The 16,827-nt window shown below is 39.8% G+C and overlaps 1 protein-coding gene and 1 non-coding gene across 2 annotated transcripts in view; both read left to right on the top strand.

Moving 5' to 3' along the window:
• DERA (deoxyribose-phosphate aldolase) overlaps nucleotides 1-16,827 on the top strand; it is a 164,211-nt gene that overhangs the window by 90,846 nt on the left and 56,538 nt on the right. The gene's annotated exons all lie outside the window — the stretch shown is intronic.
• LOC142452280 (small nucleolar RNA SNORD86) lies at nucleotides 5,214-5,299 on the top strand. Its single transcript, XR_012785300.1, has one exon. It is a non-coding gene; the product is annotated as a small nucleolar RNA SNORD86 (small nucleolar RNA).

Here is a 16,827-nt window from a genome sequence, read left to right as displayed (position 1 = left end):
CCTCTCACAAACAGTTCCAGGTTCTGAAACCCCCAAGGATTTGCTATGAGTCACCACTGACTCTCAGGGCAGTGACTTATCTTCTTAACAGGGTATATAATCGACAGGAAGGTGGTTAGTTTTCCTTTCAAAATAATTAAATTTTAAATTTTATATTCTTATTTTATTTGTTCTATGTAATCCACACAAAATCTTCCTGAATAAAAATAATTTAAAAATCCTTGGCTGAGTGATATTACTTCATGCTGGTGTGGTTGTTTTTAATTGGTTAAAAAAATCTGTTTTATTGAGATATATTTAGCATTCGCCTGCGTTCAGGTTATTAATGTACAGGGTGATGAGTTTTGACAGTGTGTATACATGTGTGTAACTACTGCCCAATCCAGAATTAGATCATTTCCATCCCTCCAGAAATTCCTTTGTGCGCCTTTGCAGTCAGTTGCCACTCGCTGACCCTCTGCCCCAGGTTCAACGACTGATCTGCTTCTACCACTGTAGAAGATTCGTTCTGTTAGCTTTTCTGCGTACTCTCTTACGTTTTTCACTCAAGAGGATAGCTTACAGGGCCATCTACAGCAGCGGTTCTCAACCGGTGGGTCGCGACCCTTTTGGGGGTTGAACAGCCCTTTCACAGGGGTGACCCGATTATAACAGCAGCAAAATGACAGTGATGAAGTAGCAACGAAAATAATGTTATGTTTGGGGGTCACCACAACATGAGGAACTGTGTTAAAGGGTCCCGGCTTTAGGAAGGTTGAGAACCACTGATCTACAGGGTTCTATGTGTCAGGAATTTACTTAGAAATATTACATTTTGCAAATAATATGTTTTTAAATTTAACTGCTATAAAGTTGTTGATAGTATTTTCTTATAATTAATCTGATGTTTGTGGGTTTTGTAGTATTCCCTTTTTATTCTTGATATTGGTTATTTTTATTTTCTTTCCTTCCTTTTTTTGAGTGAGGAAAAAAGTCTTGGGGTTTGTCAATTTTTAATTATTTTATTTAAAGAACTTACTTTTTGTTTTGTTATTTTTTGTCTGTTTTTATTTCATTACTTTCTTTTCTAATATTTATTTTTATATCTCTTCTATTTATTCTGAGCTTAATTTGGACTTCACCTTCTAGCCTTTTATGGTAGAAACTTGGATCATTGGTTTTAAACCATATCCCCCTCCCCCCAATATAGACAAAGCTGTAAAATTTCCTCTAAACCCTGCTTTAGCTCTATTATTTAAATTTTACTATACTGTGTTTTGGTTATCACTGGTTACAAGTAATTTCTCATTTCTCTTGTGACGCATTTGTTTTGTAGAGTTGTTACATTTCCAAATACTGTGGAATTCTTGTATATCTTGTTACTGACCCTGAATATGAAATTCTGTTATGTTTAGAGATTATCCATTGTAAGATCCTTATATCTTTTGAAATTAGTGACATTATTTTTTGGCTTATTTAGGTATGTGCTTCAAGTGCATTTGAGAAGAATGCATTTCTAGTTACGATGTTTCTGGTAGAATTCTGGACATGTCATTTAGGCACGGTTGATGAATAGCCTTTTCAGATTTAGAGGTTTGTGTGTGGATGCCTATTTTTTCTATTCACTACTGAAAGATGGATGTTTAGATACCTAAGTATGATTATGTTTCCCTATTTTCTCCTTTTCTTCTGTCAGCTTTTTTTCTATGTATAATAAACTTTCGTCTTTGTATACTTTGTATAAGAAATGGTATTTTACAATGTTCATCCTCTTGTGTCTAACATATCTCACTCATCATAATCTTTTCAAGGTTCACCCATGGTGTTTGTACATTTACATTTCATGTAATTATTAATATGGTGAGAACTAAGTCTGTCGTCTTACCATTTGTGTTCTGTTTTTCCTTACTTATATATTTGTTATTCGTTTCTTCCTTTCTTTTGAATTCTTCAAATATTTTCTAGTGTTGTTTGTTTGTTTTTCATTTTATTTTGCCTATTGACTTTTTAGATCAACAAACGGTGCTTTATGTTTCGATAATTGCTCTAGGAATTACAACATGCATCCCGAACTTATCCGTTTACCTAGATATTCTAGAATGATTGTTGTCCCACTTTGCATGTCTCCAGAGTAAGGACCTGGACAACAGTTCCAGTCACACCCTCACCAGTCCTGGGTGTTGTTACTGTTGTGTTCTTCATCAACATATGCTGCAAACGGCACCTTACAAAAATATCACTTTAGTCCTAACAGTTATTTGTCTTTTAAGGAAATCATCAGGAGGAAAACAAAGCTAAGTGGGTATTTTATGTTTCTCATACCCAGATTATTTCCAGTGTTCTCTACTCCTTCCTGTAAATCTGAATTTCCATCTAGTCTAATTTCTCTTCAACCTGGATTGTTTTTCCGTGGGCATTTTTTACAGTGCAAGGCTATTGTAATTCATTCCCCCAGCTTCTGTGTATCTGAAAAGGCCCTCATGTTTCACATATATTTTGTTGGATATTGAGCTTTCAGATGACAGTTTTATTTCAGCACTTTAAATATATTATTCTATTTCTTGGAATTGCATTTCTTCTTGATTTCTTGTATATGATGTCCCATATTATCCTGGTTGTGGCCAATCAATATTTGCCTTTTTTTTCTCCACTAATTTGTGGAGTCCTTGGTTAGCAGAAATGATTATGTACTCAATTGCTAGCCAGAAGGTTGGAGGTTTAAATGCTGCCAGAGGTGCCGTGTAAGACCAGGTTGGCAGTCTGCGTCTGAAAGGGCCGAGCCCTGAAACCCACGGAGCCTTCTGCTCCGCATCGAGGGGTTGCGTGAGTTAACTTGATGGCAACCAGTAACGACAGCAATAGTTTGATCCAGGCGCACTTAGTATGATTTTTGTTATATTTATCTTGCCTGGAGTGTTCTGGGTTTTCTGGTTTATAGGTTTTTCTACCCAATTTAGGTAATTAAAAAAAATTTTTTTTCAAATTGTGTTAGTCTGGGTACTTTAGAGAAACAGCCAGGGCTGCATCGGGGTAGGTCCATGCTACTTCTCCTTGGGGATGTCTTCCAGGAAATGAGCTTTGCCAGCTGAAGCAGGGACCTGGCTAAGGCAGCTGCACCGAAAGGTGAAAGGTGAGGCTCACTGAGCCCTTTATCCCCTTGCCCTTCAGTTAACTTCACATGTGTTTATTGGCCATGTTGGCACAATAAACTACCTCGAAATATACATTTTTCCCTATTTCACCGGTCACTTTCTTCTTTGACCTAAAGTGTGTGAGTGTTGGATTTTATTCCTTAGAGTACTGAAATGCATTTCTTACTAATTTAACTTCTGTGCTTCTGATTAATTTGCTTGGACCTTCCTTCAAGTTCATTAACCCTCTTTTCCTATCTCAAATGTACTTTTAATTGTGTACAATGAAAATTTAATTCAGTTATTGGATGCATAGTTTTGGGATTTCTATTTGATACTTTCTTATAATTTTAATTCTCTAGTGAGATCACTTATTGAGAACATGTTTTCCTTTGCATCCTTTGTTAGATTTATAGTAACTAACCTAAAGTCCATATCTGCTAACTTTCACATCTGAATCCTCTCATGTCCGTTATTTTTTTTCCCCCTCCCATGTCTGTTTTTCAGATTATTTTATTGGGGGCTTGAACAACTCTCATCGTAGTCCATCCATCCATCCATCCATCCATCCATCCATCCATGTGTCAAGCACATTTGTACATTTGTTGCCTTCATCATTCTCAGAACATTTGTTTTCTACTTGAGCCCTTGATATCAGCTCCTCGTGTCTATTTTTATTGTTTTTTTTCTTAACCTGCTTCTTTGTCCAGTATTTTTTGCACAGAAAATTTTTTTTATTGTGTTCTGGACCTGCTACTTTTATTACCTACTTTTAAGTGTGTTGAGTTTTGTACTTGTAGGGACTTAACTTTACTGGTGGCCCTTCTTGATCATGTTGAGGTTTAGCCATAGTCTGGACTATTGTGTGTTGGGATTCCCGGTTGTGGTAATGGGTTACCCATTGGACTGCTAATTAAAAGGTCAGTGGTTCAAACCCACTAGATGTTCCTTAGCACGAAGATGAGGCTTTCTGCTCCTGTAAAGATGTACACCTTGGAAAGCCTCAAGGGGCAGTTCTGCTCTATCCCATAGGGTTGCTGAGAGTTGGAATTGACCCCGTGGCATTGTTTTTTTATAATGGAAAGTTAAGATTAACCCTTACTGTGGGCCGTGGTTTTCCCTGTACTGCCCTGGTGCTTGTGAGGTCTCACCAGAAATTCCAGGATGTAAATGATTTCCTTCTCTTTTGATTGCTCAAGGACAATGTATTGAGCACTTCACGTATATTAACATGTGATTCTCACAATTGCATTATAAGGAGAGTACTCATTTAAAAGATGAGAAAATTGAGGCAAAAAGATTACTTAATTTGTCTAAGGCCACAGAGGAACCCTGGTAGTGTAATGGTTACACGTTGCTCCACAAACTGCAAGGTCGGTGGTTCAAAACCACCACTGGCTCCTCAGGAGGAGGGTTTACAGTCTCAGAAAACCAGAGTCAGTTCTCCCCCGTCTTATAGGGTTACTGTGAGTCAGAATCAACTCAATGTCAGTGAGTTTTTTTAAAACCAAAGGGTTAAGTAGTGAAGGGCAGGGTTCAAACCCAGCCATTAGGTACCAGGATATGTGCATTTTGGTTTTTAGCTTTTTATGGATATGTTCAAACTTACACATAAATTGGCAGTGTATTCCTCTGGGGACTCATTTCGCAAGTTCAACACTATATCATTTATGTACTCTCATTTTATTCCCCTTGAAATATTTAGAGCAAAATATAGAGATCATGTCATTTTACCCTTAAATATCTTTCTTTGCTTATCTAATAATTAAAAAACGATCATAAGGCAGCTATTATACTTAGCAAAAATAATAGTATTTCATTGCAAAAGTACTAGCATTTCATTATATGATCACAATTTAGATTTTCCTAATTGCTTCATATATATATTTAAAGTCAGTCTATTTAAATAAGAATGAAATCAAAGACTTAAATGTAAGCACTAAAACTATAGAAATGTAAGGGAAACCTTTCATGACCTCAAGTTAGGCAAATAATTGTTAGTATAGCGTAAAAAGGCTGATTCATAAGAGAAAATGTTGATTTGCTTTTCTTCATAAAAATGAAATTTTGTCACTTAAAAACACTCCATTAAGAATATGAAAGACTCACAGTGATGGCTGACCAGGGCCCCTGACCCATGCAGGCCTCTGCTGTGGGAGTGATGGGCCAGCCCTGGTGTCTGAGTGATGCCCAGGGCCCAGCAAAAGGGACCAAGGTTGCAGAGCCCTGAAGACTAGGGGAAACACCCCTAAATACGGACTCATTTTTCACGCCACCTTCTTTGGCTGCGCAGCTGCCAAGAACAAAGGCCGCATCTCCCGATACCTGGCCAACAAATGCAGCATTGCCTCTCGGATCAATTGTTTCTCTGAGGGGCCCACAAGTGTACTTGGGGAAAAGCTTCGCGAGCAAGTCGAGGAGCGACTCTCCTTCTACTAGACCGGGGAGGTCCCCCGGAAGAACCTGGCCGTGATGAAGGAGGCAATGGTGCAGGCGGAGGAGGCCGCTGAGGAGATGACTAGAAAGCTGGAGAAGCGGGAGAAGAAACGCTTGAAAAAGGAAAAGAAGCGACTGGCTGCCCTTGCCCTTGCTTCTCAGGAAAACAGCAGTGCTCCTGAGGAGTGTGCGGGCCCTGAGCAGGAGACCAATGGGGAAAGGCCCAAAAAGAAGAAAATGCAGAGGGCCCAGGAGGCTCCGCAGGAAAATGGATTTGAAGACCCAGCTCTCTCTGCTCTCCCCAAACCCAAGAAGAAGAGATAGAAGGAGGAGCTGGTCAGCAGTGACCCAGAAGGGACGCCTGTCCCCAAGAGGAAGAAACTGAAACCTCTCCTCAGAAAGGAGCCTGCATGTGACCCTCAGGAGGCAGCAAATGGCGGGAGCATCCCAAAGAAAAAGAAGCAGCTCCCCGCGAAGGGGGAGCCCGCCAGCAGTGGACCCGAGGAGGCGGCTGCTAGCAGCAAGAGCAACAGCACTAAGAAAAAGAAAAAAATTTAAAAACCAGCCCAGGAAGATTAAAATGGACATTCCCTCTCAATAAACGACTCAAAAAAAAAAAAAAGAATATGAAAGACAAGCCACAGCCTGGCAGCTTATGATTCCTTTGGAACTATTTTTATTCTTCGGATATTGTCCATTAGCAATAAGTAATGACAGTCCTGTGTTTGCATCATTTGAAATGATTGTTTTCTGTATGTTTATGCCTTAACTGAGTATACAGTAAGGTGGATTATCTTCAGGGTTTTTTTTCTTTTTCCATGATAATGATTGCTCATGCTTTTCCTTTCAATTTAATTTTGCTTTTAATTTTACTTTACATTTTTCTACACTCAAAGCAGAGCACATTTAGATAAACCTGGCATCCCTCTGTGGTATCATTTTCCTCCTCTCCCTATAGCCGCTAATCATTGTTTTAAATTTTTTCCATTGTTTCTTTAAAAGATCATATATATATACATATACATATATATGTACACACACAATTTATATCTATATGTGTATACAGGGAGGTACCTTCCCCCCAAAATGGAAAAATGTTCAAAGCTATGTATTTAAATTCTATTACAAAACAAAGTACTTATCATTTTCAAAGTACTCTCCATTACACTTAATATGTCAAATCTACAATTCCATTCATGGAAACATTTTTCAAACTCATCTGTTTGGAAGGCTGACAGCACCCCTCCCTCTTTTTTTTTCTTCACCTCTTTTATGTCATCAATTTGCTGTCCTTTCATGTCCCTCTTCATTCGCGGAAACAAAAAGAATTCGCATGGGGTGAGGTCAGTTGAGTCAGGTGTGTGGGGCAAAAGAAGCATGCTTTTTTTTTTTGCTAAAAACTGGCACACTGAGATGGCTGTGTGAGCAGGGGCATGGTCATGGTGACAAAACCAGCCCTGCATCCGCTATAAATCAGGTCTTTTTTGTCCTACACTGTTAAACAACCTTTTCAGAACCTCTACATAGAAAGCTTGATTAACAGTCTGACCTGGTGGAACAAATTCCATTTGCACCATGAGTCCACATTTTCATTCATTTGGATAGTTGATGGATGTTCAGATGAAGTTTTTCATCAATTAACATTTCACCTTTTTGGAAATGAGAAAATCACTCATACACTTGAGTTTTTCCCTTAGCCGTGCCCTTGTTAGTTGTGCTCAACGTCACAACAGTTTCTGAGGCATTTTTTTCTAAGCAGGAAACAAAATTCCTATGGGGTTGGCACGCCTTTAGGCTGCTTCCAGACTTCTGATGCTGCAACTAATGCTGCAGTACATCACCTTGTGTAACAGTCAGTTCACGTTGTGACCAGTATTTCTTGGGATAGGTTCCTCTGAGGAACCTATATAATGCTCAGAGAAACTACAGCTGCATGAACACGTTTACTGGAGATTACCAAGTGTCATTCCCTACCAAGCTGTACCGCGTCGTATTCCTGCGAGCTCTATAATGTTGGTTCCCCTGTTGCCTCACCATCAGGATAAGCTGTCAGACTTTAGGATCGGCTCTGCTGATAGGAGAGAAACAGGATTTTAGAACAGTTTTAATTGTAGTTTCCTCTTTATTAATGAGGGGGACATCATATCCTGTTACGTATGTGTGCATGGGAACTTTCTGTTTTTGTCTTATATTGCTTCTTTAAGATGATGCAAATATTTTTTCTCATCTGTCATTTGTTCTTTTCTTTTGGCTATGTAGTGTGTATGCTCATTAGTCGTTTAAAATATGCATGTTATTACATATGTAATTTTACTTAGTGTTTCTGAATTTTGAGCCACAATTATTAAAAAATTTTCCATTCTCAAAGAATTAACTGTTTTCTATTAGTGCTTTTATGTCTCCTTCCTTCTCTCCCTTCTTCTTTCCTCCCCTTCTTCCATTCCTTTCTTCTTTCTGATGAGATTTCTGATCTGTTTAGAAATTATTCAGATGTGTGATGCAAAAATACCTGTTTTAATATTTTAATGTTCATCTGTTTTTGACCCATCCTCCAGCCCAACACATGCAGTGATTTGACATGCCACCTATATTAATTTTTCAAATGTACTTGGATTTGTTGTTGGATTTCTGTCTTTTTTTTCCTTTTAGCTATTATGAGATTTCCCTCCATATTTTTATTTATTTTTAAATAATTTTATTGGCTCATACAATTCTTATCACAATCCATACATACATCCATTGGGTCAAGAACATATGTACATTTGTTGCCATCATCATTCTCAAAACATTTGCCTTCTACTTGAGCCCTTAATCTCTATCCGCTGCTCATTTCCCCCCTCCCTCCCCACTCCCCCACCTCGTGAACCCTTCATCATTCATATATTATTATTATTTTGTGATATATTACACTGTCGGACATCTCCCCCTACCCTCTTCTCTGCTGCCCTTTCCCAGGGAGGAGGCTATATGTAGACTCCTGTAATCAGTACCCCCTTTCTACCTCACATTCTCTCCACCCTCCAGGCATCACCACTCTCATCACTGGTCCTGGAGGAGTCATCTGTCCTGGATTCCCTGTGTTTCCAGTTGCTATCTGTACCTGGATTTCTGTCTTTCGTTGAGTCATTTTGTGTCTTCAACTACTAGTATCACACAATTTTAACTAGCGGGGTTCTAGAGATACATTTTAATACCTGGTATGTTAGTGTTCCTTCAGTTTTCCTGTTTCACTTTTCTTTCTGTTCTGAATCATCCTGCCTCTCTCCAGGAAAAAGGCTATTTTTGTTGAGATCATGCTAATTTATAACCTAAATGTACATTCATGCCTTTATAAAGTCAAGTCTTCCTGCTCAAGAACATGAGCGTTTCGAGTGTTGGATCTTACACTCTTTGAAGACTGGTCACCCTTGCTGCTCGAGTGCTGGAGACCTAAGCACTGTCCTCGTGGCATAGAGGGAGGGCTATTGGATTTCTTGATTCATTTCCTCACATTTTATAAGCCGTTCTTGAGTGTTTGTTCTCATTCTACAGTGTGGTAGAGTTAGGCAGTGCTGCTGCTAGAATCAGGTTCAGTGACAGAGAGGTGACTCCTAAGGACAGAAACCTGAGTCCTAAGAGATGAAAGCTATGCGAAAACCTGTGTGAAACATGTATAAAAACCTCACGTTGGCAGTTGTCCTGAAAATGACTCTCCACCCCCCTGTCGTAGCTGAAGTACCGAAGTGTTCTGCGCCGTTTACCCTTTGATCCATGTTAAGATGACCTTAATCCTAAAGAAAAGATGTTTCAATATCCCTGTTTGTAAAGGCAAGGATCTTACAGCTTGACTCGAGTGGAAAGGTTCACTTCCATGAAGACAAACACATATAAAATAAAGACATTGGTCTACAAAATCAGGTTACTGCTTTATAGATGATTATTATCGACACAGGGAAACATTCCAGCAACTTCTGTCTCTGTTTATCACGTATTTGGTATAGCCTTTCTCCCTCCCCGTAGACATTCTTTAAGACGATGGCTCTCTGAAGCTTTCTCTGTCTCTAAAAGATCTCTTCCAGTCACACGATTATGTTCCTGCAGCAATTGTGAATATCACTAGCATTTGTCACTTAGTGTCATCATCAATTGTTTCACCTGCTAGGTTTTCTCGCAGAACGTTAAGTGAAAAGTCAAGAACTGTATCTTTATTCCCCCATGTTTACAGTGTTTGGCATGCAGTGGAATCTAAGAAAATATTCAATTGTGAGAATGAATGATGGAGAGAGAGAAAGTGATAAAGGAAAAGTGAAACTGGACAAAATGAAACTTGAAAACCCAGGTTTACATTCCCGGATGTGCCTCAACCTTGCAGAGTTTAGACATGTTATTTTAAGAGCAAAATATTATTTTAATTGGGGGAAGAAGGACACATGTTCATACTTCTGACAAGGAGATTATGCATTTCCCTGTGTGAGTGACCTAAGGCAGTGCTGTGATGTGTCATAACAGGGTTTTCCAAGTTGATTCTAGAGGCCAAGGAAACTTTCTTTCTTTTCTTTTCCTTCTTTGGGGGCAAAAAGAAAATGGACCTTCTGTTTACATTATCGGGAATGTTGGGGATGCAATACAATTAAAGCATGAGGTAATATAGAGCGGAGTCCCCGGATGTTGGAAAGGGTGAACAGGTCCAGCTGCTAACCGAGAGGCTGGGGGTTTGAGTTTAGCTGGAGGCACCTCCGAAGAAAAGCTTAGCAGCCGACGTCTGCAAAATCAGCTACAGAATCCTGTGGGGACAGTTCTCCTGTGACACATCTGGGATGACCATGAGGGAGAGTTGACTTCATAGCAGTTGCTTAAAAAAAAAAATAATAATAATAATAACAACAACTCTGTTGGGCTTCCTAGGTACGTTATTGGTTTTTCTTTAAATTATAGTTAAATTATAGTTTCTCTTCTTTTTGCTCCACGATTCTAACCGCTTCCACATGTACAATTCATTGACATTGATCACATTCTTGGAGTTGTGAACCATTCCCACTCTCCTGTTATGGGTTGTCTCGCCCTTATTTACAGGAAGGAGCCCTGGTGGGCCTGTGGTTAGGATTGGGCTGCTGACCATAGGGTGGGCAATTCAAACTCAGAGCCGCTCTGCAGGAGAAAGAGGGGCTGTCTGCTCCCTCAAAGACGGATAGCCTCGGAAGCCCTCCTCCCTGAAGGGCTATTACCACGCGTTGGAATCGACTTGATGGTCGCGGGTTTGGTCATCGTTGCAGGAACTTGCCATTCCCTTCCGTTTCCAGACTGATCCTGCCAGTCGCTGTTGTTAATCTGTCCCCACAGGGGGAGCACTTAGACGCAGAGTGTGTGCTTGTCTAAGTAGGAGTAAAGACTAGAAAGAGAGTGATTGAGAATCAACTCGATGACGCTCACCAACAATAACATAATCAGACAAGAAAAACACGAGCCATATTTTCCCATCAAGCAATCCAGGAACAAGGTGATAGGAAGTAAGATAGAAAAGGAAACATGCGTATAGAAAAGAGAGCCGTCTGAAGCAGGTCAATCTGCTGCTTAGGGATTTCAGCTCAGCAAACGCACACATTAAGAATAATGCCAGAATGTAGGGAACGTGGCTTTATCTCTCAGCAACAGTGGACTATTCTTACACACGCACCTGCTAACAAGCTCCACTCCGAAGTTATTCTAGACCTTATCTTTGGAAATAATGCAGGCATGATAAATAAGGTTGGCGTTGAAAGCACTGAAGATGCAATCATAATGTCATCGGGTTTGAATTGCTGATGAAGATCTGTGGGAGGAGTACTAACACACAAATACGGGCCTTGAGAAAAGCGGACTTTCAAGGAATACAGAATGAGTTTGAAACTTGGCTGGAATGTTGCTACATACAGGAAATCAGAACTGAAGGGAGAAAAAAGGGGAAACAGCAGAGGGAATCGTTGAAATTCAACCCAATACGATCAAAGTTAAATAGAAACAATAAGGTGAGGCAGAGAAGGAAGAGAAAATATTAAGGAAATAATTTTCTTAAAAAATTAAGGGGAATAGGGAGAAACTCATCATGACTGAGGGAAAACAAAACACTAAAAACTACAGGGATTAATAGAAAAGGTTAAAGAATTTGTTTTAAAAATCTTTTAAAAACCTTCAAATATGAATCAAATAAAAGAGAACTTGACCAAGCAGATTTATTTTTCAAAAGATCGCCCCAAGTCCCACTGAGTCCTTCGTCTCAGGCTGCGACTCTTTGTAGACTTAAGGAAGGATGGTCCAGATGGCACATCTAGACCCCTGTGGTGGTCCAGCCTGTTTTGTTTTAAAGTACATAATGCCTTTCATAAGAAAGCATTTAATTCATGAGAAGACATGCTATGACTGTTATTTTTTTAAACGTTGTTCTATTGGAGGCTTTTACCACTCTTATAACATTCCATACATCAATTGTTTCAAGCATATTTGTACCTATATTGCCATCATTATTTTCTAAACATTACTTTCTATTTGGACCCTTGATATCAGCTCCTGATTTTTCCTCCCTACTCCCCTTCCCACCCTTGTGACTCCTTGATAAATTATAAGATTATTATTTTCATATCTTTCACTGACCACTGTATCCCTTCCCCCACAGTTTCTATTGTTCATCCCCCTGGGGGTGGAGGTGGTGGATATATGTCGCTCATTGCAATCGGCTCCCCCTTCCTCTGCTCCTCTTCCCACTTTTCCCCTACCCTTCTGCTATTGCTACTCCCATTCCTGTTCCTGGATTCTGTGTGTCGTGAACTCTTACCTTTTATCTGTACCTGTGTACTTAGCCCGCAGTACCCTGCAGTGAAAGGCAAGATTGGGGTCATTATTGTGTGTGGTGGTGGTGGTGGTGGTGGTGGTGGTGGTGGTGGTGGTGGTGGTGGTAAGGAAGCCTCAAAGAACCAGTGGAATATTATGTGTTTCATCGTTGCTATATTTCACCCTGGTTGACTCATCCCTTCCTTATGACCTTTCTGTGAGGGGTTGTCTACAGGTGAGTTTTGGGTTTCTCCTTGTTCTCAGTAATGTTTTTTGTTGGTTGGTTTTGGGTCTTCTGATGCCTGTTGGCACCTCATGATGTCACAGGTTGGTGTGCTTCTTCCATTGTGGGCTTGTTGCTTCTCTTCTAGATGGCCACTTATTTAACTTCAAGCCTTTAAGACCCCAGGCACTATATCTTTGATAGCCAGGCACCATCACCTTTCTTCACCACATTTTCTTGTGCACCCATTTTGTCTTCAGCAATTGTGTCGGGAGGGTGTGCATCACAGAATGCCAGGTTGTTAGAACAAAGTGTTCTTATGTCAAGGGAGTCTTATGTCAAGGGAGGGCTTGAGCAGAGGCCCAAAGTCCATCTACTTCCTCAATGTATTGCCATATATGTACATATGCTGACACCACTATTTTTATAAACTAATATATTTACATAAGTGAACACCTGTATTTATATCTATTTTTTGTTTCCTTTATGATAGTTGGGAGGGGGGAGGAAGCATTTAGGAACTGGAGGAAAGCTGTATTCTTCATCAGTGCTACATCGCACCCTGACTGACTCATCTCCTCCCCTGGACCCCTCTGCAAGGGGATCTCCAGTGGCCGACAAATGGGCTTTGGGTCTCCACTCTGCACTTCCCCCTTCATTCACTATGGTAAGATTTTTTTTGTTCTGATGATGCCTTATACCTGATCCCTTCCACAACTCGTGATCACACAGGCTGGTGTGCTTCTTCCAAGTGGGCTTTGTTGCTTCTGAGCTAGATGGCCGCTTGTTTACCTTCAAGCCTTTAAGACCCCAAATGCTATCTCTTTTGAAAGCCGGGCACCATCAGCGTTCTTTGCCACATTTGCTTATGCACCCATTTGTCTTCAGCGATCGTATCATGGAGGTGTGCACCCAATGATATGATTTTTTGTTCTTTGTTGCCTGATTACTGATCTCTTCGAAACCATGTGATCACACAGGCTGGTGTGTTCTTCCGTGTGGGCCTTGTTGCTTCTGAGCTAGATGGCCGCTTGTTTATCTTCCTGTGTTTATATCTCTATCCATAGCTTTACTTCCTAAATCTTTCCTCTGTTTCCTTTTATCTTCTCCTTTCCCATCATCATGCTCACCCTTCTTCTGCCTCTTAGTAATTCCTCTCAGCTAGATTGCTGTTGCTCCAACACCCCCAGGATCTCTATGTCCTCCTTGTTGATTGGAATTCCCTAGTTGTTCCCCGGTCTATGGTGTTGTTTGCTCATCACTTATACAGTTGAAGCTCTTCACTGAGAAAGCATAAGTTGGGTTAAGGATGAATGAAAGAGTTTAAAGTATAGCTGTGTTTATAATTCCTTAAACTGTGCCCCCAAATTAAATAACATAAAGGAGAAAATGAACCAAATTGCCTAAAAACAAATTTAGATACAGTAAAACTTCAAAAACTTACCCGACACACCCTATCAGCTGTCATCCCTCCCCACAACAAGCCATATTTGTTTATCAGTGCAAAATCAAGAAGAGCATATTCAATATTCTTCTCCAGTGACATCATTCAAATGCATCAGTTCTTCTTTGATCTTCCTTATGTGTTGTCTAGCTTTCATGTATGTGGAAAGGCATTGAAAATACTGTGCCGTTAGTGAGGTACAACTCCATTTTCAAAATGACATCTTTGCTTTTGGGCACATTTAGGGGGTTTTTTGCAACATAATCGCCAATGCAAGATGCCATTTGATTTCCTGACATCTGCTTCCATAGGCATTGATTGTGGATCCAAGGAAAAGTCAATCCTTATAAACTTCAATCTTTAATTTGTTTATCATGATGTTGCTTATTGAGCCAGTTGTGAGGACTTTTGTTTTATGTGAGCTATGATTCATGCTGAAGTCTACACTCTTTGATAGACCTTCATCAATAAGCCCTTTTCACTTTCAGCAAGGAAGGTTATGTCATGTGTACATGGAAGGTTGTCAATGGATGTTTCTCCAATTCTGATCCTGCATTCTTCTTCATATAGTCTAGCTTTTCAGGTTATTTGTTCAATAAAGAGATTTAATGAGTTTGAAGAAAGGATACAATCCAATGCACACCTTTCTTGATTTTAAATCACACGATTTCTTTTTTTCTGTTGGAATAACTTCCTCTAGATCTCTGTTTAGGTCTCGTATGAGCACATTTAAGTGTTTTGGAATTCCCATTTTCATAATGTTATCCATAATTGGTTATGATTCATCGTTGGAAGCTTTTTCATATTCACTGAACCACAAGTAAGCATCTTTGTGGTACCCTCTGCTTTCAGCCAAGATCCATCTGACACGGCCATGGTATTTCTCACTTCATGACCTCTTCTGAATCTGTCTTGGATTTCTGGCAGTTCCTTGTTGATGTGCAAATGCAATTGTTTTTAATTATCTTCAACTAAATTTTACTTGTCAGTGATACTGATGGCATGGTCCAATAATACCATTAACGTGTTGCATCGCCCTCGTTGGAAGGGATATTGATGTGGATCTTCTTAAGTCAGTTGGACATGTTCTGTCTTTTAAATTTCTTGGTGTAGGAGAGTGAGCACTATATATATGAGTTGGAAATTCTCAGTTGGTCAGTTCTTTGAGCATTGCTTTTGCCAATGCCTTCAGTGTAGGTTGGACTACTTCACTGCTATTACGACTTGATTATATGCTGCATCCTGAAATGATTAAACACTGACATTCTTATTTATTTATTTATTTTTGCTACAGTGACTCCGTATTCCTGCCATCTTCTTTTGATAAGTCCTGTTGTCCTTTTTTTTCACTGAATCTTTCAGTATTACAACTTGAAGCTTGAACTTTTTCTTCAGTTCTTTCAGTTTGAGAAATGCCAAGTAGACCCGTCTCCACTTCTCTTTGGCTTTCTGATGCTAGGATTTTGTGCATTGTATTATAACATTTTTCTTTGTCTTCTCCAGCCACCCATCGAAACCTTTTGTTCAGCTCTTTTATCTCATCATTTCTTCCTTTTGCTTTAGCTACCTTATATTTGAGAGCAGGTCCCAGAGTCTCTTCTGACCTCCATTTTTATCTTTTCTAATTTTCAAATGACTTTTTGCGTTCTTCATGTATAATATCCTTGGTGACATCTCACATCTTGTCAAGTCTTCCATCATTAGTGTTCAGTGAGTGAAACCAGTTTTTGAGATGATCTCTGAATTCTGGGGGGATGTACTCAAGATCGTCCTTTTGTTATTGTGGAGTTCTGATTTTTTTTTTCCAGCTTCAGTTTGAACTTGCATATAGTTGACGGTTTGTCCTGCAGTTAGCTCCTGGCCTTGTTCTGACTGATGATGATACGGAGCATCTGCAGCGACTTCTTCCACAGATGTAGTTGGTTTACTTCCTGTGTAGTGCATCCAGTGAGGCCCACAGGTTTAGTTGCAGTGCATGTTTTGGAAAACCAATGTATAGGTTGTTGATCTTGTAAGATTCCGTTGTGTGACCTTTAGTGTTGTGTCGATCGATAACGAAGGCTGTATATTCCGACTGCTGATTCTTTTTTGTGTCCAACTTTTAATTCCAATCACCAGTAATTGTTCATGCATCTTGATTGCATGCTTGACGAAAACCAAACTGCAGAAATTAGTAAGAATCTTTTGTCTCTTCACTTTGGGTATTTTATATAGTTTTTTATATAAATTAGAGTAATGGTCATTTTAACTGATTTTCCTTATAGATGTAGGGCCATCATCCTATCACTGACAATATTGTATTCAGAGTAGATCGTGACATGTTCTTTTTGGCAATGGATGTGACACTGGCTCCCTTCCTTGTGTCCTTCCGGCCATAGTACAGCATATGGTCATCTGAGTCAAAATGGGCAATTTTCAGCACACTGATGCCTAGGATATTAAACTTCACAGTGTTTTATTTCATTTTTGACAAATTCCCATTTTTCTTGATTCATACTTCCTACATCCTGTGTCTAGTGAGAGATAATTGCAGCTTTGAATTATGCCACAGCAGCAACTGAAAATTCGGAAAGCTTTACCCCATTCCTGTCATTAAGGTGAGCACTGCTTTCGAGAAGCAGGGCTTCTCTGACCATCTTTTGAGTCCCCCTCCAACCTGCGGAGCTCATCTTCTGATACTACGTCAGAAAATGTTGGCTGCAATTCACGAAGTTTTCACAGGCAAATTTGGGGGGAAGTAGATCACCTGGCCTTGCTTCCAGTCTGTCTTTGTCTAGAAGCCCTACTGAAACCTCTCCGCAAAGAGCGAACCTGCTGGAGTTGGAAATGCC

This window comes from Tenrec ecaudatus, chromosome 6 (genome assembly GCF_050624435.1).
Source record: "Tenrec ecaudatus isolate mTenEca1 chromosome 6, mTenEca1.hap1, whole genome shotgun sequence".
Classification (NCBI taxonomy): Eukaryota; Metazoa; Chordata; class Mammalia; order Afrosoricida; family Tenrecidae; genus Tenrec; species Tenrec ecaudatus.
This window is presented reverse-complemented; position numbering and strand designations above follow the sequence as displayed.